The sequence below is a fragment of the Peromyscus maniculatus genome, chromosome 4 (genome assembly GCF_049852395.1).
Source record: "Peromyscus maniculatus bairdii isolate BWxNUB_F1_BW_parent chromosome 4, HU_Pman_BW_mat_3.1, whole genome shotgun sequence".
Classification (NCBI taxonomy): domain Eukaryota; kingdom Metazoa; phylum Chordata; class Mammalia; order Rodentia; family Cricetidae; genus Peromyscus; species Peromyscus maniculatus.
This window is the reverse complement of record NC_134855.1, coordinates 56,664,686-56,691,529: the sequence shown is the minus strand read 5'-3', so window position 1 is coordinate 56,691,529 and position 26,844 is coordinate 56,664,686. Positions and strand designations below refer to the sequence as shown.

Genomic DNA, 26,844 nt, shown 5'->3' with positions numbered 1-26,844 from the left:
TTTATCTCTAATATTTGTGCATTCTATGCTCCCAGGGCTATATCTGTTAATGCAATACATAGCAAGATACAGACCTCTTGTCCTAGTAGATGTTTATGTTCTACTCTTTGGAACCTGTGAAAGTTTTAGGCTACACAGCAAAGAGAAGTTAAAGCTATAAAAGGGATTAAAGCAAATAATTGATTTTCAAATAGAGAGAGCATCCTGGATTACCAAGGTGGAACCAATTAATCATAATGATCATGGAAAGTGACATAGTAATGTAGGCAGACTTTTCTGTCCTGCCAGCCCTCCCAAATAACCATACAGAGACTTAGTATTATTAATTGTAAATGCTTGGCCAATAGCTTATGCTTGTTACTAACTAGCTGCCTCAACTTAGCTTAACTCATATCTCTTATCTTACACTCTACCATATGGCAGTACATTTCTTCAGCATGGAATGTTCATCTCCTGCTTCATCTACATCTGGTTGGTGACTGCACCCTTCTTCTTCCCAGCATTCTCCCAGTCTGGCTCTTCCACCTGACCTCTTTCTGTCTAGCTATTGGCCAGTTGACTCTTTATTAAACCAATGAGAGTAATACATATTCACAGTGCACAAAAAGATTATTCCATAACATAGTGAAGTCCAGGTAGAGAAGGAGACACAATGTGAGTGGAACTTGAATTTGCAATTGTGCCACAAACCAGAGGATGCAGAAGCTGGAAGAGGCAAGGAGAGACTTTCTCCTATAGCTGACAGAGAAATATGTCCTTCATTGAGACCAACATCAGATTATTTGCCTCCAAAATGATAGGATAATACTATTGTCACCCTAAATGTGTGGTAATGTGATAAAATATCATCAAATATGTAACACAGTTGATTTTTGTGACTGGTGTGTGGAAGTGGTTTGTAAGCTTGAAAATTTCCTAAAATTTCCAAACAGTATGTTAATGCTAAATGCTAGTTGTGGAAACTCCTGCCTTATAATAATTGCTACTTACAATTTAGGGGGGGAAATCAACAGACTATAATACAGCTTTCCATGGGAAAGATAATATAAGCATAGCAGAGAAGAAGAAACTCAGTTTTGAAAAGACAAATTGCACTATTTTTATTGTCTTGCTTTATCCAAGGACTAGTAAAAAAACATTTAGTGCCAGTAACATGATGTAACTCAACTCAACATGAAAGCCACATGTTTCATGCATTTGATCAATTCTGGTACATGAGCTTTGGAGTCACATAAGAAAGAAAGAGATTGGTATAAAAATAGCAACAGGATTCTTCAGATTATAAATTATTAATATGGTTTCTTAGGGGGTTGGAATTTCATTCTGTGATATTTTGAATTATGTTTTGAGGCATGATCTTGCTGGTTAGCCTATCTGTTATCAAACATGTAGTCCTCTGGTCTCAGCTTCTCGATTGATGGAATTAAAGACATGTACCACCATGCCTGGCTGTAATTATTTTTGCTTCAGTTTCTTTTTTTACCCCCTTATCTTTCTTTCCAATTACCTAAATATGGGTTATTAGTTTTGTATAGTTGCTATAACAAATCACCATGGCTACTGTGTCTTAAAGCAATAAACATAGTCCTTTATAGATGTGCTGGCTGAAATTAGTTCCATAGGATGAAGTTAAATAAGGGCTGGACTGTGGAGTAGACATAGGCTTTACTCGAGAAACTGTTTCCCTGGCTGTTCCCTCTCTGCAGATGCAGCCTGGCCAACCTAGAGCATGGCCCCTTCCTTTTCTTCCAAGCTAAGAGCTAAATCTTCACATCTCTCCAACAAATAGGGTCATGGCTTCCTTCCTTCCTTCCTTCCTTCCTTCCTTCCTTCCTTCCTTCCTTCCTTCCTTCCTTCCTTCCTTTTTCTTTCTTTCTTTTTCTTTTTTTTTTTTTTTGGTTTTTTGAGACAGGGTTTCTCTGTGTAGCTTTGCGCCTTTCCTGGATCTCACTCTGTAGACCAGGCTGGCCTTGAACTCACAAAGATCTGCCTGCCTCTGCCTCCCAAGTGCTGAGATTAAAGGCGTGTGCCACCACCGCCTGGCCCATGGCTTGCTTTCTACAGAGTCCAACCTCTGCCTCCGTCTTTCAAGGATATCTGCTGTGGGATGGTCTGTATGTCAAATTGTTCTGATTGGTCAGAACACTGATTGGCCTGTGGCCAGGGAGGAAGTAGGTGGCCAGGTAGGAAGTAGGTGGGACAAGGAGAGAGGAGAATTCTGGGAAGCAGAAGGCTGAGAGAGAGACACTGCCAGCTGCCGCCATGACCAGCAGCATGTGAAGACGCCGATAAGCCACCAGCCACTTGGCAAGGTATAGATTTATAGAAATGGATGAATTTAAGCTATAAGAAGAACAGTTAGCAAGAAGCCTGCCACGGCCAAACAGTTTGTAAGCAATTTAAGTCTCTGTGTTTACTTGGTTGGGTCTGAGCGGCTGTGGGACTGGCGGGTGACAGAGGTTTGTCCTGACTGTGGGCAAGGCAGGAAAACTCTAGCAACAGATATCTGAGACAACAGCAGAGTCTACTCAGATAATTTAGGATGATCTTTTGATTTCAAGATCCATAATTTAATTTCCTCGACAAGTTCTGATTTGCCATAGAAGCAACATTCATTAGGACCTCTGTTTCTTCAGGGCCATTTTTCAGCACTGTCACTTTTGTTGATGTTTAGTTTATATTCACATCATATTGCTGCTGTGTTTACTTTAAATTTAAATAAGATTGCTTTCTTTTTTAGCATTCTGGCTTACATATAAAATGTGTAACCCATTCAGAGATGTACAGATTTCAGAAGGCTGTGCCTTTTAACGACCAAAAAAGAGGAGTCAACACAATTAAGAAGTTTTGATGAATAACTGTTTTTTTCCACACGATGTCTTCTACAGAAAGCCCTCTTCCTAACAGGAAACTATAAACTATGTGGGAAAAACTCTACATTTACATTGAAATACTCTCTGACCACCCTGGTGTTAAAGGTGTACCCAGCCTGCTACTATAGAACCAACTGAGACTCTCCCAACACATGTGCAGGCATCCCCTTGGCCAGCAGCTAATTATTTAGCTCAGCTGTCACTGGGGCATAAAAATGTAAAGTTAGAGAGCTAGGAAGGCTTCTTTTCCCCTTCTGTAGACCTATTTTCAGAGGGCTAGAGGATCATTTGTCCTGAGGACAAAGACATCACAAAACAGCCTCTGTGACTGACATCAGCAGTCCTGGACTACATGGCCCTGACCCACCCCATGCCCAGATAACTGCTGGGGAAGAATTTGGGGAAAGAGAAAAGTCTGTAATTATCAGTTTCTAGCAGATGAGATAGTGCAATTTTTATACTCAGGAAAGATTCAATATCCATCTTCAAATTGTTACATGAACCAGAAGGTTCCTAAGCACCCCATGGAGCTTTTGAGGTAGACGTAATACTTAAGAGGTCCTTCTCTGAGCAACTCATCCCAGCCATGTTCACACCAATCTTACCCTTATCCACTCTGTAAACTGTTAGGGTCCATGGTGGTTTGAAGAAGATTGCACTTATAGACTCATATGCTTGAATGCCTGGTCCTCAGTTAGAGAACCATTTGGGAAGGATTAGGAGGTGTGCCTTGTTGGAGGAGGTGTGTCACTGGGGGTGGGCTTTGAAGTTTCAAAAGCTCACTGCAGGGCCAGCCTCTGCAGGCCACCCGCAGATCAGGACATAAGCTCTTAGCTACTGCTCCAACACTGTGCCTGCCTGCCACCAGACTCTCTGCCATGATGATAATGGATTAACTCTGACACATAAGCAAGCCCACAATTCAATGCTTCCCTTTGGTTATTGTGTTTCATCACAGCAAAAGAACAGTAACTAAGACAGGGTCTATGTGAATTTTTATCTTAAAAATGACTCAACTATTTCATTTTAAAGTGAAAGTAACTCTAAGGGAACATGAATTATGTTAATTCTTGGTTTTATACACATCCACTCATGTATGCAGCAACTGTGTTTTCTTGGTTGGAGAAGAATGCAGGATTTGGAATCAATCTAGATGAAAAACACTATCTCAAGATTTATGCTGTGTGATACTGAGCTTGCTGATTTCAGCTCTCAGATAGAATGCCTCCTGCATTTGTACAATGATGATAATAATAATAATTGCCTGATTTCTCACAGGATGCTTTTTTTTTTTAATTGAAAGACATCTGAACAGTAAAATCTTGGCCCACTTAAAATCAGGAGCAGGACAAGGTGACATGCCACGGTAGCTTGTGTTCCATATTGAGTTGGACAGTGTAGCAGCATTGGTAAAAAGGCAAGGCACAGTCCAAGGCACAGAGAGGTAAGAAAGGGACGATCAACACCACCGTTACTCCTCGGTGGTTATTAACATGACAGTGCCAGAAACCTCTGCAGAGTACAGAGGCAGTTTCAGTACTGACTCTCCTTGATTGATTTGGGCAAGTTTGTCTAAAAATATCCCCTTTGCCTCAGTTTCCACATTTAAAAATAATAGTAGTGGCCACTTTGCAGTCACTCAGTAGTTACGAAGATTGCATGTATATATGTAAGTGTAATCACTGTTTAAGTGTTCTATTATTAGCTTTTCAGCCAAATTATTCGAGTTTAGTATGGAAAAATCAAAACTATTAATAGCCTATGGTCCTATGGATCAAAAACAATAATTTAACAGTTCTACAATGCATGAAAGAATTGCAAGAAATATTAGAAATAAATACAACAAAATATGTGCAAGATATTTGTGGAAATGTTCCTTATTTTTAGAAATAACAAATAAGACCTAAAATAAAACGACTTCACCATATTTATGAATTATAGATTCAATAGTATAAAAATATCAACTCACTCCAAATTATCATATAAATTCTTTGCAGTTCCAATAAAAATCCTGACTTAATCCTGGTATGTACCTTGACAAGTTAACTATCTGATACATCAGAAAAGGCAATAGTCTAAAAGCAGCCAAAACAGTTTTGAAGAGGAACAAATTGAAAAAATGAGTTCTACCAATATGAAGACAGAAAGCTATATCAAGGCAGCATGGTGCCGGTGTATGAAGAGACAAATAGCCTGTTTGACATAAAAGGAGGCAAGGGGAACAAGCTAGTTGTTCAGATCAGTGGGGGAAAGTCAGACTTTAATAAACATATCCAAATCCCACTCAATAAACAGGCTTGTTCCCCAAGCATAGCAGCCAGCCAGATACTTGTGTTACATAGTAGCATTTCAGGACACTGGCATTTCACACCTGGGGAAAGTATTAGATTCCCTCCTCACCTTCTGCACAAAACTAAGCTTTGAGTAGATTAAAGACTATGAATGGGAAACAAAACTGTGACATTTGTTGAAAACTATTTAGAATTCTGTTCACATGATAAACATCATTTATCGAAAGAGACCACAAAAATTGAGCCAATGACTCAAAGTCATGAAGAAGATATTTGTAAAACATTAATGTCCATCGTACCTAAGTTTCACTGAGATCATCCAGGAAATGATAACACAATAGAATATGGTTAGAAGTAAAAGCAAGCAATTCATGAGGAAAGGTGACTGGCTACGAAATAACTGAAAAAGTTCACCTCACAGACAGTCAAAGCCATGTCACAGAGCTGGCCAATGGGTTTCCCTCAGTTCAGTGAAAGGATACAACGCCATGAGGAAATGGTACAACCTGGCCAATTGTTCCTGTTCTGAGAGAGATGCAGAGGAAAAAGTAAGGGAATAGATGAGAAGACATTGTAAAGGCTTCAAAGTCTCTCCAAAGCCACTTATTTAGTCTACATCATATCACAAATGAAACCGTTGTTTGGATTTAATCTTAAAGGAACGTGTCTTTTGATCAATCCCAAAGTCCTACACTGAGGCTAGCAGGAAGTCCACGAGAAAGAAGTCGTTAATGAAAGACACCGAAGACTTGCTCTGATCAGTCTTGAGCCTTCTCTGCTGCTCATTGCACTACCCAACTTTCCTTAAAATAAAACTTTTTAGAGATTTTTTTTAACATTGTTCATGTGTGCAAAAGTGCAGGTGTCCTAGGAGGCTAGGAGCACAGGATCCCTTGGAGCTAGAATTACAGGGGCTTGTGAGCAACTGGCCTGGATGCTGGGAACCAAGCTAGGGTCCTTTGCAAAAACAACACATGCCCTTTGCTTAGCTCTCTCTCCAGCCCCAACACTAGTCAACTTTCTACTTCATTTCATGTTTATTTGTTTACTTGAGACAAGGTGTCCCTCTATAGCCCAGGCTGGCTTTGACCCTTTGATCCTCTTGTCTCACTCTTGGAATGCCGGGATCACAGGCTGTGTACTAACCTAATTCATAATGAAGTAAGCCACAAAGAGCTAGCTCAGTTGACACTGCAGATGTTACTTTAACAGTAGACAGATTTTTATATCATGTTACTCCTATTTTAAAACAGAGGGAGGAGGGTGCTCCTCAGATTCTCCATCAGATAACATTTCCTTGATTCAGTTAAAAACCAGTCATCTAGTGAGATTGATTTTTTGTTTGCTTCATAGCTTTCTGTTGTTTAACAATGTTTTAATATTACTTTTATTAAAATTATAACAGCATAATATGCTTAGACTTGAAATATTTAAGTAGTAGGTGTTAGGAGAAATGTGAATTGAAATTGTTACTTCAGCTTACCAACTGAACCCAAGTAATTGGGAAAATTTAAAAATACTTTCATATTAAAATGATGCAATATAATAAAAATATTAGTCATTTTAATTGGTAAGTGGTTACATTTCTTAGTATTAGAAAGCGTCAGAAAGCCTAATGGGATCTTGGGTAATTCCAGAATTTTGAGTTTCTGTGCAGAAATAATATTTTAAATTGCTTGCTTTTTTTTCTTTTTGGTGTTTCCACACTTTTTCTTTCCCTTGTCCTTGCAATCCAACACAGGAAAAATAAAAAGTACCTTTCTGTATTGCACACCGGAGAGAAACAGCAGTGTTAACTGAAGAGTATCACACAATTGATCATTCTATCCCAAAAGATCCCATTTTCATGAGCATTACCGACTCCTACAGCCCACCAGTGAGTCTCAGGGTAATAAAAGAGTCCTGCTTCCGGAAGCCCCATCTTTTTCTGCAGTCACACACGATACATTGCACGCTTTATGCGCTTCCCCCCTACTGTACACATGCAAGGCTTATTGCCATTTCACGGAGACGAAAATGAATTGAAAGATGCAAATTAGTCAACCTGCAGACTACAGAAAGTGCTAAAGCCCATCTCTGAAATGGACAGTCATTGTAACATGCAGTGCTCAGTGAGCATTAAGACCAACCGTGGCCTCCGTCTCACACAGTTTCTGAGCAGAACCTCTAAAAGCACACTGGACCCATTAGGGATAATTTTTAAGGTTATTAATATTATGATCTAAAAAAATACTTGAAATTATTTTTAAATCCTGTCCTGATGTTAAATGTAACAGATTTTTTTTTTTAATAAAATTAATCGGTGTAGATGCCCTGAGAATCTGCCTCAAAAAGCACCCTGGATAATTAACAATTTGGTAACTTTACACATTTTCTTTTTGTGGAAAAATGGAGGCTCATGGTTGTAGCTAACAATTATATGCTGATGAACTCCAAATCCTTAACTGTAATGCCAGCTTCTCCGCACTCCTTTCTCATTACACAATTGTATTGCAGCCACTTTTCTAAGGGGACATACCAGACTTATTAAAAAGTCTAAAATGAAAACCTTTCCCTCCAGTAGTACATACAAATCCTGTTATAATCTTACACATCACATTCTGGTGTCCCCCTTCATTCTCTTTGCTACAATTTGCAGCCCAATTTAGCACAATTGATAATCCAATCATTATGGACTCATGCATTTTTCTCCATCTCTAAAGGGTTAGCAAAAACAGAGCAGGCATCACATTTATTCCGCTCTCACACTCTCCTTAGAATGTAGAACAGTGTGTGACTTCACGGCAAAAATTAAAGGAAAGGAGTGAAGAGCAGGTGAGACCTGGAGCTCCCGGGGAGTTCACCGACTTGGCCAGTCGCAAGACCAATTGCATCTCTGTGGTCCGAGCCTGGAAACAGAAATCAACCCAGCTTGGCTCCTCCAGTTCCTAGCTCAGGCCCTGAATTCATCTTTCCCTTCACAGAGTCTTCAGTGATGTTGAACTCCATGCTCAGATTTCATAGTTAAGTGCCTCCTTACGGTTCTGCTGGCACAGCCTTTCTGAAGTAGGATTTGTCAGACAGTTTAATTCATACTTCCTAGAATGTTTTCTCTCCTTTCCTTCTGCTCCATCCCACAAAGAACTTAGCAAACTTCACTTTCTGCTGATTATATCGCCAAAAAGACTCTTTGAGATTTTAGCATAGCCTCTCTCACTTTGAGAACCAATATTATTCTTAATATGCACATCCTTAGAAGTTGCATGACGACTCTACACTTTCCATCATTGGTTTCCAAATCGGAGCATGCTGTGTGCTCACTTTCACAGGTTTGCTCGAACTGGGGTCTGGTTTTTAACGGCTCCCTTGATTCAATGAAAAAACATCTGTATTTTTGTTTTCACTCTCATAATTATCTAATGCCCCACCTGCAGGGCTACAACGGGTTCTCGACCACCCTAAGGAGGAAATGTAGGGACAGGAGATACAAAGGAAAATACACCAAGTGTAGATTCTGATCAAGGTGCAACTTTATTTTCTCCAAAAGGGTTTATATAGTTCCTGCAGGGTGGGGGGAGCAAGAAGCTATCATCTGCATAAGGTGGGGCAAGCTAACAGGATGTTTGTATAGGATGTTTACAGGGTGAAAGGGTCAAGGGCTCCGACTCAATGTCCTGTTGCTAGGCAACCTGATTTTAAGATCTAGTTCCCTGTCTTATCGGGGGTCTGTATTTTTCCACTAACTAGAGATTCTGTCCTTGTCCCTGACAATCTAAGACAGTGAAAGCAGGAGTGTCTTGAACGATTGTAATGCCATGACCACCTTGTTCAATATCCCTGTTCATCCTATGTTTATGACATCATACAACAGTATTGTGTGTGTGTGTGTGTGTGTGTGTTTGTCTGTCTGTCCGTCTGTGTTAGTGTGTGTGTCTATGTGTGTGGTATGTGTCTGTGAGTCTATGTATGTGTGTGTAAGTCTCTGTGTTTGTGTGTCTATGTATGGGTGTGTTGTGGGCTCTAATGACAAAATAAAAGAATGGAATAAATAATCTGCCTATACTTTGACATTCACTTTCTCAGGATGGAGACTGCAATTCTCAGCATCTCTTGCAGCTTAATGTGGTCAGAGTCATACATAAACGTGGCTTGCTGGATGTTGTGACACATGTCTATATGAAGTCCAAGCACTGGCAGGCCAGAGAATCAAGAGTGTGCTGTTGGCCTGGATTACATGAAAATGTGTCTAAAACCAAACCAAAACAAAAACAAAAAACAAACAGAAAAATAGATTAAAAAAATAAACAAAAGTGACTTGTGCAGTCTCTGGAGAGTGTCCTTAGAGAAAGGATGCTTAAAAAAAAAAAAACATGAACACAATCTCATGCTTTTGTAGACTGTCACCTTCTTATTTCATGAGCAATTTGACATGTAAAAGGCCAGTTAGGCACAGGAGTAAGAAAGCATACGAGGGTCCCGGATGCCCGACATGGTGTGGGCTACAACAGACCATGTCATCGTTCCCACCTCCTATGAGACAGTCATAGCGTCTCTTCTGCATAACCATGTCGTTTGGACTTTCTGTCACTTCATCTGAACCCAATCCTAAGGAGTACATGGACTTAACACCCTCGAAATTCTTAAGTGAAGGTCAAATAACATCAAATGGGCCATATACATTAAAATTCACAGCTGTTTATGCGAAGGGGAAAAATAGCAGATGAGCCAAGTTGCCATGTGAAGTATAGTGTAGACAGACTGGACTCTGAGAGCATAACTCTCTAGCAGCAGGTGGGAGCAGGGGCTTTGCCCAGCATGGAACATCATCCCAACATCATCCCACACCTTAAATTAATGTTATTACATTTAAATTTCTCAGCTTCCAATTTTTTTTTTTTTTATTTCATACTAGTTGCAGTCAATCACATTTTGCTTTCCCCTTAAAATGGTCCACACAGTAAGATAAGTTTCACAAACACTGGCCTGGGTGCCTAGTAGAATGGGAAATCCCCAGCCCCAGCGTGTGACTTAGTCGGTCGTTGATGGGATGTGGGGATCTATGACTTTTCTGCTTCAGGTGATTCTAATGTAATTGGTCTGCTGGGAACTACTGTGATTCTTCATGGGCTCAGCTGTCCTGTGACAATGGGTCTCTTCTGTTCCCAGCGTCATATCTGACTGCTGTACGCCTGGCATTCCCTCACAACCCTAAGTTGCAAGTGCCCCACAGTTTTGAACTCCTTTTCACCTCTATCCTTTGGCACATATTTACCGTCTACTTGAGGCACTTCCGTCAAGCTTTTTTATATTTGACTAAATCCTGCTTATCCTTCTAAAGGGTTCATAGGGAAACCCTTCCTCATCCTTCTGAGCTCCTCCTTGGTACTAATCGTACCCAGAGCCAACTGCTATTTCCATCACTTATTGCTGTCTATCAAAATGGTTATTGGCATGTCCGCCCTGTTAGACCTAAGTTTGGCAGGGCAAGATGAACACTAGTTGATTGATACCCTCGTTCCTAGTGTAGGGTTGGCTGTAATAGGGGCTCGGCAGCCGCTTCTACATGGATCAATGAGAAATGGAATGAACCACATAAGGTGTTTTCAAACACATGAAATTCTTGGCATTTTATGATATGTGTATCTAGGCCTGATGTCAGGGCTAGTACACCTACTTGGTACTTTATATTATATTAGTTTTCATTATTAGGAATTTCACCAAGATTTAAAAAAAATAAATTTACATGTATCACAGAAACACAATGGGTGTAGTAGTTTACTAAAGTTGATTATGGAAATCTCCACAGCCCTCCCCCCCAAAAAAAAAACAATGTTATGATGTATTTTTTTCCTCAGAAGATCAAATTCAATACAATTAACAATCCCAATTCCAATCCCCAAAATAAAATTAGACCAAAATTTTACACAGAAAGAAAAATGGGTGAATATAATGTTATAATGCTTGTTTATCACCCTGTAACAAATTAGCTTAGTGGCTGAAGCTAAAAAATATTTATCACCTCACATAGTTTCTGTGGGATAGGAATCTGAAAGTGACTTGGCTGGATACCTAGCTAGAGGTCACTTATTGCGGTGGGTCCAGCTGCCAGGCAGAGCCATAGTCTCACTTAGAGAAGACTTAGCAATCCTCAAAAGGTCCACCTCCAGCACCACTCACATGGCCTTTTCACAGGACTGCCTCACAGTGTGACTGCTGTCACCTCGAAAGCAGTTCAAGTGAGGAAGAACAAGACACTGAGCAGGAGTGTCCGAGACAGAGCAGTGGACTTTTTATATTACACTATCAGAAGCAATATAACATTACTTTTGTCCCACCATATTTCTTAAAAGTGCCTTACTAAGTCCCATGTACAACCAAGGGGAAGTGATTGCTACTCAGGGTGTGGACAGAAGATGGTAGGGCTCATGGGAGAGCTCCTCATGAGATGTCCATCAAAAACATTTTCTGTGTTTCAGATACAGACATGGAGCAAAGTAGCAGATTACTGCCCAGGTCTGAATGATGACAGGCACTTCAGTCTTGCTTCGAAGCAAATGTATGTTATTATCTCCACTTTCTTCCATCAAATTTAGCGGTAGGACTCAACTTCTTATAGGAAAGGCAAATATCTATTGTGTGTTGCATGGTTGTTAAATATTTTTTTTTCCTGAGGTAGTGGAGACAAGACATGAAGGTCTAATGGGAGATGAGTAAATCATGGTGGCCCTGACCCTGCCATTACTTTGAAGGGATTGATTATCATTTTCTGAGGGTGAGTAACTCTTGTGTGCCTCAATCAGTTCTCCTAAAACAAGCTTGCCTTTTTTTTCAAATTTTGAGGTGCTTAGGGATTATACCTGTAAGACCTCACTCATGTTAGTAAAGGGCTCTGGCAATGAATTCTATCCCTAGACTTCTTTTTGCTTATTTATTATTTTAGTTTACTTTTTGAGATAGGATCTCATGTAATCCAGGCTGGCCTTGAACTCATGATTCTTCCACCTCAGCCTAAGGCCTGTGCTATCAGACTTAGCCAAAAGGGCCATTATTAAGTAAGGACATTTTACATGTTGGTCCCTTCTGCACTGGGTTATTTCCCTTTCTGCTTATGTCCCATGCTATGACACAATCAGAAGCTCAATTAATAGACACCAGTGTCCTACTGGTTGAACTTTCCAACCACAGAAAGTGTAGTGAATTTTTTCTTTTACAAAATATTCAACCTCAAGCATTTTATGAGTTACAAAAATCTCTCTCAGATACTTGGATTACTTATGTTTTCTATTGAGTAGCATCTCAGAATCAAATTTTCTAATTCTATTTGAGGGAGGCCTATATTCATTCAAAACTTTGACACCATTGGAGAGAGGTGTTCTATGTTACAAACAGTTAGGATTATTGAAGGTTAATGGTCTGTTTCAGGCTTCTTTTTAAGATTCTGTAGTTTCTTGCTATGTGATAAAACCAATCTTCATCTGGCATCCTCTGTGTGTGTATACACATTTCTCATTTTAAGGACACTGTCATATAGATTAGCTGTCTGTCCTCTGCCAGTGTGACCTTGACCTTAACAACTCTGTTTCTAAATACGGTCACAGTCTGAGATCAGAACCTCAATATATAAATTTGGGAGAATATAATTCAGCCTATTCCAAAGCCCAAGGTGTCTCCTTAGGTTCACAGGCAGCAGTTAAGTACCATGAGATCAGTTTTGGATTTTGTTCCTGTTACCCATTTGTTTTAGAAAGGAAGCCAATGTGTATCAACAGATCTTTCAGAAAAAATAAATCCTGTTGGAATGGGTCAGAGCCATGGGAGGGCATGCCCGGGAACTGCAGAGGCCAATTTCAGATTAGCTGGGGGCTATGGTCCAGTACTAACCCACAAGAGGTGCCTAGTAGATCTCTCTGCCTTGCCAGCTCACGAGAAAGCTGTTCTTCTCTGCCTTGCATCAAAACTAGCTTTGCCTCTGTGTCTGAAATGCTCGTTTTTTTCTTTCCTCAGTTTCTTTAAACACATTGTCTTCTTGTCTAGATTTTTCCACCCCCACCCACCCGCTGCCTTTAAGCTAATGCCACAGATTCTGAGCTCCAGGTAAAGGCACTTCCCTACAAACTCTTCGCTTGAGCTCTCCAGACTACATCTGTCTCTCCAAGTATTAGTTCTTACAGCTAGCTCTTAGTTCTGCAACTGTGAAACATCATGGTAACTGTTGTTACATGATTAACCATACAATCTGTCATTTGCTCTCTGTCTGCCTTGTTAGACTCCTAACTCCATGAAGAACAGACACTGTTGTTATAATACCATAATCATGACATAATGCCTTGTGCAGAAAAAATGGGTGCTCAGTATACATGTTAAAAGATGCAATAAAAACCCACTCTAGGGTAGGAGCTGTAGGAGTGGACACATGAGGACAGAGGACAGACTGACAGAATCTGAGGGTATGGTAACCTAATTCAATGGTCAAGAAGGAGTGTCAAAAAGATGAGCCCAGGGCCTCAAGTGTGAGGAAAGATATTACCACCCCCAGCAGAAAATAAGAATGAGATGGGGTAGGTTTGAGGGGAACGACTAATGTGAGGTGGATGCTGCCACATTTGGTTTGAAACAGCTTCCAATCAGTTGAAGAAAGGAAGAGCAACAGTTCCTTGGTCTATGGATATGTCTCACATTGGTTCTATAGACTTCTAACAGTTGCTGCTAAGGGAAGGGATGTTCTATTTCATGTACTAACATTGCTAATATTCTATATTCAGACATTCATCATGTGTATTTTTATAACACATTTAATATAGGTTCCTAGCAAGTGAGGTGTGTGTAGGTGAGAAATTACTTTGCCTCTGATAGATTCATGTTATGCTCCAGGGTAACTATGTGTTTTGCTTTTCTTTGCTTTGATTAATTTGCTTCTTTGAGACAGAGTATCTATATGCTGCTCATGCTGTCTTGAATTCCTGGGCTGGGGAAATCCTCCAGCCTCAGCCTTCAGAGCATTTGAGACTTAAGCATGTGTGACAGCTCCTGGCTGGATGACTCTGAAAACTTGATAGAAAATACTAAAATCACAACATGCCTCATGTTTGATCATGTGTATACTTAGGAATTCATTCAAAGTGATTAATCAGACATGTATTCAGGATTTGTTCAGAAGGATATAATCTCCTTATATATCTATAGCTACTTCATGGTAGAATTTCCTTTCAATAATTTTCTGTGATGGATCTTATAATTTCAAAATTCAGGGGACACACACACACACACACACACACACACACACACTCTTTCACCCCATCTTTGACCTTAAACATATTAGACTATATCCCCAAATCTATTAATTTAGGTTACTTTCCTTTTTTTAAATAAATATGCTGTGATAAACATATCTCTACATAAAGCTACTGTATTCAAAGGAGGTAATCAGATGCCTTTTGTCATTGTTGTCTCAGTTTTATCGAGACAGATTTTCTCTGTATAGTCCTGGCTGTCCTGAAATTCTCTCTGTTGACCAGGCTGGCCTTGAACTTATAGAGATCCACCTGCCTCTGCCTCCTGAGTGCTAGGATTAAAGATGTGAACCACCACTGCCCTACTATGCCTTTTAAAGATCCTTAATACATCACCAAATGATCTTTCTCATAGTTAAAACAAATTTTATTGTCATTAGCAGGATACAACATTATAGTGTTGCCAAATTTGGCTAAATTTAAAACTATCTCTGATTAGATGTATGTGATTTACCAGGTCCCATCAATGCCAAACAGGCATTTGTCTTGGCTTTGAGAAAAGAAGAAAAGGAGGTCATGATCACACACCTGTCATTGGTGACATAAATTGTAGGGTAAATGGACTTAAACTCATGTAATAAGCATTCCAGTCTATTTACACTGAATTCATTTAAAATGCACATGTGTAGTGCCTAAATATAGAGCTCTCATCTGCCCTGCAATTGTCTCCTTACCCTTCCTTCCTCCCTCCCCAGAGAACTGTTGTGTTTTTGTAGAGGCAATAGGATGCTCTGGGTGCTACGCTGAGGCATCAACTGTGTGGTGTCTACCTGGCTCCACTCTGCTCTGCAGTGCTGAGACCAGAGAGCAGCAGCAGCAGCAGCAGCAGCAGCAGCAGCAGCAGCAGCAGCAGCAGCAGCCATCAGAAGGAACCTATTCTAAGAACCGTTCTCTTCCAGTCCTGGGATTCCGATTAAACAAGCCAGTGCTTAAACATTAGATGCACAGGTTATTTTCCCAGTGACCTCTTACATATTATTTCAGCACAGCTGTTTTTTATCCTTGAACAGAATTCATTGCTTTGCATTTGCTTCATGTGGAATTTATGAAAAGCCTTTTTGCAGACAGATGAGTATCCCATCTTCCAGCACAGTTATCCGGAATAGAGAGCAATTTAGAGAAAAAGCTCTCTACAGTCCTTAGTAAAGCAATGTTCTGAATAGAAGGGAACAACAATTAAAAAATGAGAGAGATGTAAGGGAAAGTGAAGACTGCCTTCGGAAAGAAGCAGAATCAGAAAGAACAAAAAGTCTATCTCAGAGTGACAGGAAATTGAAATGATAAGTTTTAAGTTGAAAATCTCCTTATATTTGATTGCCTCATCTAAATGGTTTTAAATTTTGAAAACCATGCCCTTTCTTATCTTTGAATGCTGCCAAAATTAATCTTGTATTCAGGAAAGCCTTATGTAATCATCAGTGAGGAGTGTTTTTAATTTTACTGTTTTCACTGATGGAGAAATTTGGCTTGAGATTTCATTAGTTATATATGTTTGGAAATGGCTTGTAAGTAACACAGCAGTTTCCTCCCAAGCATGAGGTTGTGATTACATACAGCTTTGCATATGGAGAACTTAAATACAGAATTTACCGAGTAACACGATACATTATATTTTAACCTAAAGCAGACTGAGCTTATAGTTTGCTATTTTAAGGCTTTTTTCTTTTTAAATAAAGATTACGCATTCGATGGTAAAGTCAATTATGAATGTGGTATTGTCTAACTTGGTTTGGGTTGCTGTAGCATAATACTGTAGACTGACGACTTCTAATGCAGATATTTATTCCCACAGTTCTGGATGCTCTGAGTCTAAGATCAGCTTTTAGCAATGAGCCTCTCTTTAGTTACAGACTATTGTCTTCTCATTAGATCCACATGATAGAAAGACAACGAGCTCACTCTCTGGCCCTTCTTACAGATACACTGATTGCATTTATAAAAGCAGTCCCCAAAGGTCCCACCTCAGGATTATCAGAATGAAACTGAATTCCAGCGTAAGAACTTTAGGAGGGAGGGGAAGTGTGGCAAGATGGTCCAACAAGTAAAAGTATTGTCCCACAAGCCTGAGGACTCAAGTTCAATCCCCAGAACCCACAGTGGAAGAGAACCAATTCTTGAAAGTTATTCTCTGAAAGTCATTCTCATCTACAGAGTGCCTGCATGCACACGTGCGTGCACACACACACACACACACACACACACACACACACACACACTAGTAGTAATGGATAAGATAATTTTTTAAAGAGGTTTTTTAGTGGAGCAAAAATGTATCATATTTGGCAAGTATTTACTGCTTTTTACCCAAGCAATTTTTATTTTCTTCTTCACTCTTACAAACAAATTCTCATTTTCTTCAGGGAAAAAAAAATGTGTTACTGAAAATACTTATTTCCTAATGCCACCTGCCATTTGAGTTAGCAACATGACACATACTGGAAAAAGGGCAGCTGGAAGCCCACTGTGGAGGTGTCAGAAGCTTTAGGTGTCCTAAAATACCCACACACTCCTTTCTTCTTCTAACTTATTCTTTACCAAAATTCAGATGTGTATTGTGGGGGCAGGGGTTACCAAAATTGCCTGGTCACCAAGGATGAAAAGCATAATCAAAATGGCTAGAGTGGCAGGAGACAGAGAGGGAAAGAGCCTGGGTTCTTGACGTCACCATGCAGCTGTCTAAACCCTGAACTGCACACATCTAGTTAGTTTGCTGTGACACAAAACGCCTGCCTTGTTTAAGCAACAATGGTGGTTTTCTATTATTCTGTGTCTATTACTATGCTCATAACTTATGTAGTGACCTAATGTCTTAACATCTCCTTAGCCTTCTCTATTTGGATGAACAGTGTTTTCATATACTTTTAGCTATTACTATATAGACTGCATACTTAATGCACTTATTCTTTTTCATATAAAAAACTTCACAAATTTGTATTCTTTTGTAGTATGTAGTTAAAAATATCACAAACCATTAATGCTTTTCTGATTTGGGGTACAAAGTTATTTAATTCCAACCTCCAGTGACCAGTGTGTCCACCAGGAACCTCTGACTTTCTGTTTTGCACACCACAGTCTTAACCTGGGATGGAGACTTGATCCAGAAAGGCCTCCAGCATCTGTGTTTAATACACTCGTTATCATATAGCATGTATCTAACTCAGATCTTCCTATGTTAAGTTCAACCAAGGAACATTTGACTTCCCTTTTCTTTGTAGGTGTCCTGAGAGGGCAGACCAAAAGCCTGAGTTTACCTTTCTTCTTGTTCTTCTGTTGAAACATTGCAAGCCTTTATGGTTACAGAAAAATAATTGCTTTAAAGGGGGAAAAAAACCACAAACCAAAAAAACTTCACCCACATTTTGCCCCTGGACTTTATTTTTTTCTAATAAAATCCAACAAGGAAACTATTGTCTTTTACTAATGAAATTCTTATACAAACAGAGGCGACAAAGCTAGGAAGAACTTACTAAATATAACAAACTGCTCTGTTCAATAATGAAAAGTTAATAAAACTTATTTGTATCATATAATTATGTGTATGTGTTATAAAGAGTAGAACTTCCTATGAAAAGATAAAATCATGATGCTCATATGTTATAAAATGAATACATGCAAGGATGAAGTGCGATCCTAATTAGTCTTAACAAACAAAAACCTGGAGTCAGAAATCAGGGTGAGAGCTGAAAGATCTCAAAAGCAGGGCAGCCAGCCACCAGAGACTTCTTACCTCTAAGAAATCTTAGACTGAGTTGGGAGCATGAGGGTGGTGGGGCTCCTCTTTCTACAAATCCTTAGACTGAATGGGCCCGAGATCCTGTTTCCACCAGCCTTATATGCCTGTCTCCACCTCCCTAGTGCTGAGATTAAAGGCTTGAGATGCCAAGTGTTGGGAATCAAAGGTGTGTGCCACCACTGCCTGGCTCTGTTTCTCTTTTAGACTGGCTCGATCTCATGTAGCTCAGGATAGTCTTGAACTCCTGATCTTCCTGCTTCCTTTTCCCAAGTGCTATTACTGCCTGGCCTCTATGATTAACTAGTGGCTAGCTATGCCCTCTGATCTCCAGGCAAGCTTTGTTTGTCAGAACACAGACAATATATCAGACAACACGAGGACTTTAAGCCCAATAACTTGAGAATCAGTAGATGTTACAATCATTACAAAAGACAATTTACAGCCAGATGAGAGAAGCTGAAATCAAGAGATGTGTGGATGGAAGTCTGTCAAAGGGTCAGGGGTGGGGGCAGGGCATGTCATTATTTACAGGGAAATGATCAATTACAACCCACCAGAAAGCATACTTTCGTAGATAGGAGGTATTTACAATACTCTTGGTTCCTACAAGCAACGAACGTGGTTATAAGATTTTTCACCTAACCAGAGCATTCCAAAGTTTTCCACATTTTTTTCCCCTGTATTTGTAACCTCACAAAGTATAACCCAAAGGTTGTGTGCTTTTCTGATGCTGAGAACTGGCTTTATGGGAACTGGATTAAAGACCTTTGCCATAGGGAGCAGTTAAAAATTGGAGTGTTCAGAACCTGGATGAAGGAAAGCCAGCAAGGCAAAATGTCTTTCCCACCTCATTCAGGAGGATGTAAAGAGCTTGGACCCTTGAGCCACAACACATTTCTGTCACTGACCATGTGTGTGACTATTGGATAAGCTATATTTAGTCTTCCCAAACTCCAATTTATTTATCTGTATAATGAGGTCATTAGTACTACCAAACTGATGTGCTTGTTGAAGGGGATAAAATGAGATGACCTAAGTAAGATGCTTTGCATAATCACTGGCTTTGCAAAGTGACAATTAAATGTTAATTGTCATCATTAACATTTTATCAATATTACAATTGTCTTTTAAATGAAACTGGTATGTTAAAGTGAAATCAGTTCCTAAGTGTGTAATACTATCAAATTATTTCTTTAAATAGCATAACTGAGGTGTAACTGGCATAAAATAAACTTATTATATTTAAAGCACACTGCTTGGGAAGTTTTAGACATGTGCATATTGTGAGACCAGGCCTATAATGAACAGACGCATCTCCCCTAAACATTCCCATGACACTGTAATCTCCCTCTTACTCTCCCCATTTCCTGCACCTATATCCTAACAACCACTTGTCTCAACTTTGTTCCTATAGCTTACGATTTTTAGAAACTGGCTAACTAGAGGACATAGTATGAATCCTTCTTGCCTAATTTCTTTCATTCAGCATAACTATTCTGAGTTATCATGCTGGAGAAGAGTTATTGCTTTGTCCTTTTCTGCGGCAATGTAGCATTTCATTGTGTATACACAGTCACTTCCTCTTCCATTCATCAGTTATTAGGTATTTTAGCTGTTTTCACTGTTAATTATTACAAATAAAGATATCATAAATGTTCACGAGGAAGTGTCTGTCTCTCCAAATGCATGCAATTCACTTGCAGGGTGGAATTATTGATTTTCATTCCTGCCAACATCATCTTCACTTCATATGATCAGCTTTAATTTTGACTAATCTAATAGCTGTGTGGTTGTATCTTATTATAAATTGGACTTATATTTCCCCAAAGACTAATGAGATTAAGCCTCTTTTAGGTATTTATAACATGAACTTCTGATTTAGTATAAGATGCTTTGCTAAACTAGTATGGGACTCTGGTCAATCAGGTGATAAACTCATGCATAATAAACTTCATCTAGTGTACACTCACAGGCAAAATGTAAAAGTCACTCGTAGAACACAGAACATAAACATCTCCATGGCTCATTGACAGTCAGAAATAATGTGAGTGAGTCTATGACGCTAATGATCAGGGCCTGGCATTTAGTCCTTGGTACTGTGAAGTAGGGTGCCTGCTTCCATTGATGACAGACATTTGAAGAAGATAAAAAAAAAAAAAAGAAAGCTTTTGGCTATCTTCTTCCTTGCGGATGACTTCCTGCCTGGGGCCCTCAGGGAGATGAGCACTAGAGAAGCAAGAGGACTTGTGAGGAACTGAGACAAACCGCCCTTGGGATCCAAGGCCTTAGTGCTTCATAAGCCCATTGGTCACGACTATAAACAAATATTAAAATACATTATAAACTCACTTCTGAGCTTGACAACCAGATGGAGTAAGGAAACTGCAAAGAGCAGAAGTGTGAAACAAACATTCAAAATAGAAACTATCTTAAACTAAACCTCAGTTGGCAATTAATGGTTGCCCTGGGGAGGGTGTCATTTTCCTCAGTGGTGTAGCTGCTGGTAAGGTGTTCTTGCTTCAGTAAGTAACCCCACACTCTTGCTTGGGCAAGACACTCCAGTTAAAATCAGTGGCTCATACAAAGAAGGCATGAGAGTAGGGAGGGGACCTCAGAATGGAAGAGTTTCAGAGGGAGAAGGAAGGGGACAAGAGACAGGAATACTGGGTGAAAATGATGGACAGGCATTAGAAAAATGTATGAAACTGTCAGATTATAAATTTTTTTGAGACAGGGTTTCTTCTGTGTAGCTCTGACTGTCCTGGAACTCACTCTGTAGACCAGGCTGGCCTTGAACTCACAAAGATCTGTCTGCCTCTGCAGTGAGTGCAGGAATTAAAGACATCTGTCATTATACCCAGCTCAATTTTCAAATGAACCTTATTGTAGACGAATTTCTAAACAGTCTTATTAAATAAGAAACACAGAGCCAAATACAAGAGAAATAGCCGAAGAGATCGGAGAAATAGTGAGTAGCCACCTTAGCTTACCACAACTCACCATAGCTTCCCAAGAGAGAGAGCTTCTTCCTGTCTAACCTGTGCCTTTATTGCCTTCCTGTTCTGCCTTCTCATTGGCTCTAAGCCCAGCCACATCACTTCCTCATCACTGCCTGTCTATACAGACCTCAGGCCTCTATGGTTGGTACTGGGATTAAAGGCATGTGTCACCATGATTGGCTGTGTCCTTGACTGCACAGAGACTCTGCCTGCCATGTGATTGGATTAAGGGCGTGTGCTACCACTGCTTGACTTCTAGTTATGGCTTACTATGACCTCTGATCTCCAGGCAAACATACACATAAAATCACATTTCCACACAAATTAAATATCACCACACCTTATGAAAAAAGCAATAATAAACTTACAACTAATTGAGAAGAGTAAGATGAATTTAGGAGAAAGTAATGACAGTGAGGAAACATAAAATAATAACAAGCACACTGTAGTAATTAGTGCATCCTTAGCACTTTACACTTTAAGAACAACCAAACCACCAATCCACACACAGATTCACCCTAGATGAAATCAGTTTTCTGGTGCAACAGGAAAGTTCTGTGGGATAATGTTTTTGTACACTGGTTTAATAAAACGCTGTAGCCAGGCAGGAAGTAAAGGTGGGATAAGCAGACAAGGAGAATTCTGGGAAGAGGAAGGGCTGAGCCAGGAGATGTCAGCCTGCCGTCCAGGGAGCAGCATGTAATGGCACACAGATAAAGCCACTGAACATGTGGCCGCATATAGATGAGCAGAAATGGGCTGAGTTTAAGTATAAGAGCTAGTCAGTAGTTAGCCTGAGCTAATGGCCAAGCAGTTTTAATTAATATAAGCTTCTAGGTGATTATTTTATAAGCAGGCCATGGAACTGCAAGACCCAGGCAGAACCAGAGAAACTTCTAGCTACACTTGGCATACCAACGCGGGGCTCTCAAATTTCCATAAGGTCTAAAAGAGTTTAAAAAGGGCTTCTAAACGTACAATAATGGAGCCAAAACCAGCTTTCTACTTTATATCTCATGCAGGTTGAGATATAGAGATGCCAAGGTACAGAGACACCGTGACGTGCAAACTTGAGCTACAGTATGGCAGATTCATAGCATATGGGCTTGAGTGCAGCATGGCAGAGTCCTGCCACCGTACACAGTGGCATCTGCAAGCTACACAGTGTGATGAATAGTGGATTTAGTCTTTGATAGTTAAAAAAAAAAAGGTTTCTGGGCTATATGCTTGTGGATGGAATCATAGAACCACTGCATTCCAGAGCTGGCTATGAGCTTGGTTCCCAGAACTTGTGGTAAAAGTAGTTCTGCCATGTTGGGAAGCTGAGGTGGGCAGAGCCAGCAGCCCAAACTGCTATTTCAGTCCTAGTAATGCTGCAGTTTAAAGCAATAGATTCACAATAAAACAGATTCAGATTAAATAAACCTCTAAATGGTTTACAATATGTGTAAAAATATACATAGGCTTGGAAGAGAGAGGAAAAGGAATATAGATAGCTATATAAAGATAGTTTTAAAAAATAAAGTCTTTAAAGAGACAGTAAAGGTAATACAAAAAATAAGCCACATAAAGATGGCTATTTCACAGAGAATCTGGATTGTGTTGTCTTTGGGACTTTTAACTGCAGAAAGACATTTGATTGTAAAAGCTGCTAAGTTAAATCAATATGTATATTTTAAAGATATCTTGATTTCAAAATCTATGTTTCAGGATACGTTGCTTTGGAAAAGAGGTTCTGCTTTTGTTTCCACAGAAGATGAGAACCTGTGGATTGCTTCCAGGCTGCTATGGTTTGACCAGTCAAGATCCCTGAAAGGTCTCCAATGACACCATGGCCCAGATCATCCAACATCCAAAATCAACTTGAAGGCAACTGGCTCAGAGAATACAGTCTCACAGACTAATAAGAATACAGTGCCCTCTATCAGTAGGAAGTAGCCTAGAAAACTATGCTCACATTCCCATAAAATGGAATATGGATGTTTGTTTTTGTTTAGGTTGTTGGTTACAAATTGTTATTGGTCATAGTCAATATCTTTCTAAAAGAAGAAAGGGGGATATGATATGGAAATATAGGATATGATATGATAGGATAAAAGGATGGATTGTTGAACCTACTTTTAAAGAGCAGCTTGTTTAAAATGTTTTACATTGGTATAGATTTTAGTTTATTGATTCAAATTTAAAGTTAATTTTGCTATACTCTATATATTCTACTCTTGTTTAAGGTATTATGTTTGTGCAGCTCATTTAAACTGTAACGGATAATTAAGAAATACAGATTAATAATTAGTCTTCTATGATAGTCAAACTTATAGTCATGTTAAGTTTTCTAGGTATACATAGATATATTTCAATTAGGTAGATAATCTTCAAACACTTCAAAGACCTACATAATATGGCATTTAAAATGTTTTAAAAACTTAGACTTTCTGGACAATGAGACTTGTCTGCTCCTGGCAGCACCAATTTATTTCAGAGAGAAAGATGGGTATTGAAGACACTCCATATAGAGTTTATCTTCTTCTTGGCAAAAATAGCCATTTGGGCAAGAAACTGTTCTTGCCTGGACTGCTAACAAAATGTTGTATCAACTGGACATGGAAGACACATAGGAAGGTGACCACTGATCTTTGCAAGGTGTGATGGTCCTTCAAGTTCCTGCTTTTCGGAAGAAACTGTCAGACATTCTACAGGACACAGAGAAAGGTGACTGAGAGACTCTAGGCCTATATGGCTGAGGATGGATGCCCCAAAGTTACAGAAGAACTTTGGATGAAGGGGAGGTGCTGTGGGTTGTTCTGTATGCTGTGAATGTGTTGCTCTGGTTGATAAATAAAATGCTAATTGGCCAGTAGCCAGGCAGGAAGTATAGGCAGGATAAGCAAACAACGAGAATTCTGGGAAGAAGAAGGCTGAGTCAGGAGACACCAGCCCACCATCCAGGGAGCAGTATGTCATGACACACAGGTAAAGCCATGGAAAAACGTGGCCATATATAGATTAACAGAAATGGGCTGAGTTTAAGTGTAAGAGCTAGTCAGTAGTTAGCCTGAGCTAATGGCCAAGCAGTTTTAATTAATATAATCCTCTGTGTGTTTACTTGGGGGATGTGAGTGGGAAAGATTTGTCCCAACTACGGGCAGGCCGAGGCACAGAAAAACTTTCAGCTACAGGAAAGAATATGAATCTAAGTAGTTTTTTTTTTTTTTTCAAAAAAAAGAAATGAGAGTGATTTTCATGGTATGGAATAGGATGACAGAGCACAAAATGTGTGTAAAAATACACAGAAAAACAATAAGATTCATTGGCAATAAAAACTACACCGAGGGTACAAAATATAAAGATGGGTAAAGTCTAGCCACATCTGGAAAATTGCAAACAATAGCTGTATGGTTTGTGTAGTTCCTTTCATAAAAAAATAATGGAATCTGGTTTATTGTTGTCCTTTAAATTTGGGTTAGACAATGTACCTCTTTCTGTCAGTGGGTCTCTAGCAAAACTAATGCAAGTCTCAAAAACACTTGAGGGCTAAGAACCTAGTTCAGTGGTAAAACACCTGCTCACCATCAGTGAGTAGTTGAGTTAGAGGCTCAGCACTGGAGGGAGGGGGAAGCACCTGAGTGCATTTGCTGCTGTAAACACTAAAGCCATCTGTACTTGTGAGTTTTATATTAATGATGTAATCTAGAGTCATTTGGGAACAAAGATTCTCAGCTGAGAAATGCCTCCATCAGATTGGCCTGTAGGTAGATCATAGCACATTTTCTTAATGATTGATATGGGAGGACTCAGTCCACTGTGAGTGGTGTCACTTGGGGGCAGGTTGTCCTGGGATGCATAAGAGAGCATGCTGGGTGAACCATGGGCAACAAGCCAGTTAACAGTGTTCTCCACAACCTCTGCTTCAGTTCCTGCTTCCAGGTTCCTGCCTGGAGTTCCTGCCCTGACTTCCTTCCATGATGGACGATGATCTAGACATGTAAGCAAAACAAACCCTTTTCTTCCTGGGTCATGATGTCTTATCCCAGCAACAGAAACAATAACCAAGACAGAATTATACTAAAAACAAAACAACAAAATCCTGAGTGAGCCTTCCTTAACCCATTGGCCCATGATAAACACATTTAGTATGGTTCTGTGAGTTTGACTTTGGTTCCACATATACATGATATCATCCCAGGCCTGTATTGCCGTGTCAGGCTTATTTCACTTAACAAAGTCTAAATATTTAAAATTTTCTCCTTTTTGAGAGCCATATATATGGATGTAATGTACTCAAAGTTTGCTGAAAGTAGATCGGAGGTGGAAAGGATCTGAAGCAATAGGTAATAATAGGCTGCTGGGTTTGACTTGCATAACACATCCTCACAGCACATTGCATATCTTAACTATATCCATTTTAATTTTCAGTTTACTTCCATGAGACCTGGGAAAAACAACAACAGAACAAAAGCAGCAAATGCAGTATCAGGATAAAGAGTTTCTTAAAGTCTGAAAGTTATGAAAATCAAAACAAAACAAAACAGAAAAATCTAAAGTGAAGCCCACCATTCAAAACCTACCAACAAGATGTTTGTGTGGGGATATGTGTTTCACCAGACACTGAGGACATCAATAGGGCTCGGTGTCCCATGGTAACTGTGCAAGTTTGTAAGACTCTTTAGTTGGCCCTATTACAACTGTGTGAGTAAAAATATTATTTTTATAGTGCCTGCATGATAAAACACGAAGTGGCAAATATGAACTTTTGTTATTTAATGGAATAAACAAGGATATTTTTCCCCCCACAAGGACTTGTCTCCATTATCTGAATTTGGAAGGTTTAGAAATTTATTGATGTTTCTTACATTGTTTTACATTGTCATGCTTGCATAAAAGCACTCCAGATTCTCATGCTGATAGAAAGTGTTTTTCGCTGGGCGGTGGTGGCACACGCCTTTAATCCCAGCACTCAGAGGCAGAGGCAGGCAGATCTCTGTGAGTTCAAGGCCAGCCTGGTCTACAGAGTGAGTTCCAGGACAGGCACCAAAACTACACAGAGAAACCCTGTCTTGAAAAACCAAAGAGAGAGAGAGAGAGAGAGGAGAGAGAGAGAGAGAGAACTTTTCTTTCCTTGTTATGCATGTAATGTTTTAGACATTTATCCATGGGAAATTTTTCTTTTCTGTGTAATTTAGGGTATACCTCTTTTTCAAAAGGGGACTATTTGTCCTGGTAACTTATTTTTATGGCTGGATTATTCAGAGTCACAGAAAGATCAGAAGCTAATTATTTTGGTAGTGAAAATTGTAAATAAAGCTTTCCCCATTCTCTCTTTTGGATGTTTGCTGAATTGTATAGACTTTTATTTACAAAAACCAAGTTATCATATTAGGAAATAAAACGGTAAGATACAGCCTAGGGTTCCCAATTAGTTACCTACCCAAGCTAAAGAACTTGTCATTTGGTTCTGCCTCTTCTAATGGGGAATAATTTTCCTCTCTATCGCTGATGACCACTTTTACAGCTCTGCCTGATTGTTTTCCAATGTAGTCTCTACCTCACAAAGAATCCCATTTTACTTTTATCCATCTTGAGCTGTTAACATGCTGTGTTGCTTATATTGGGGAGAACACACACCTTTTAGCAATGTAGACTATCAAATGTAAAACATTCCATTTACGGTTTCTCTTAGTC

General features: G+C 39.5%; 1 long non-coding RNA gene across 1 annotated transcript; it reads left to right on the top strand.

Moving 5' to 3' along the window:
- The first annotated feature begins 2,220 nt into the window (after window positions 1-2,220).
- LOC121828710 (uncharacterized) lies at window positions 2,221-25,956 on the top strand. Its single transcript, XR_013050323.1, has 4 exons — window positions 2,221-2,312; window positions 22,876-23,874; window positions 25,077-25,147; window positions 25,579-25,956. It is a non-coding gene; the product is annotated as an uncharacterized LOC121828710 (long non-coding RNA).
- The last annotated feature ends 888 nt before the right edge of the window (window positions 25,957-26,844 follow it).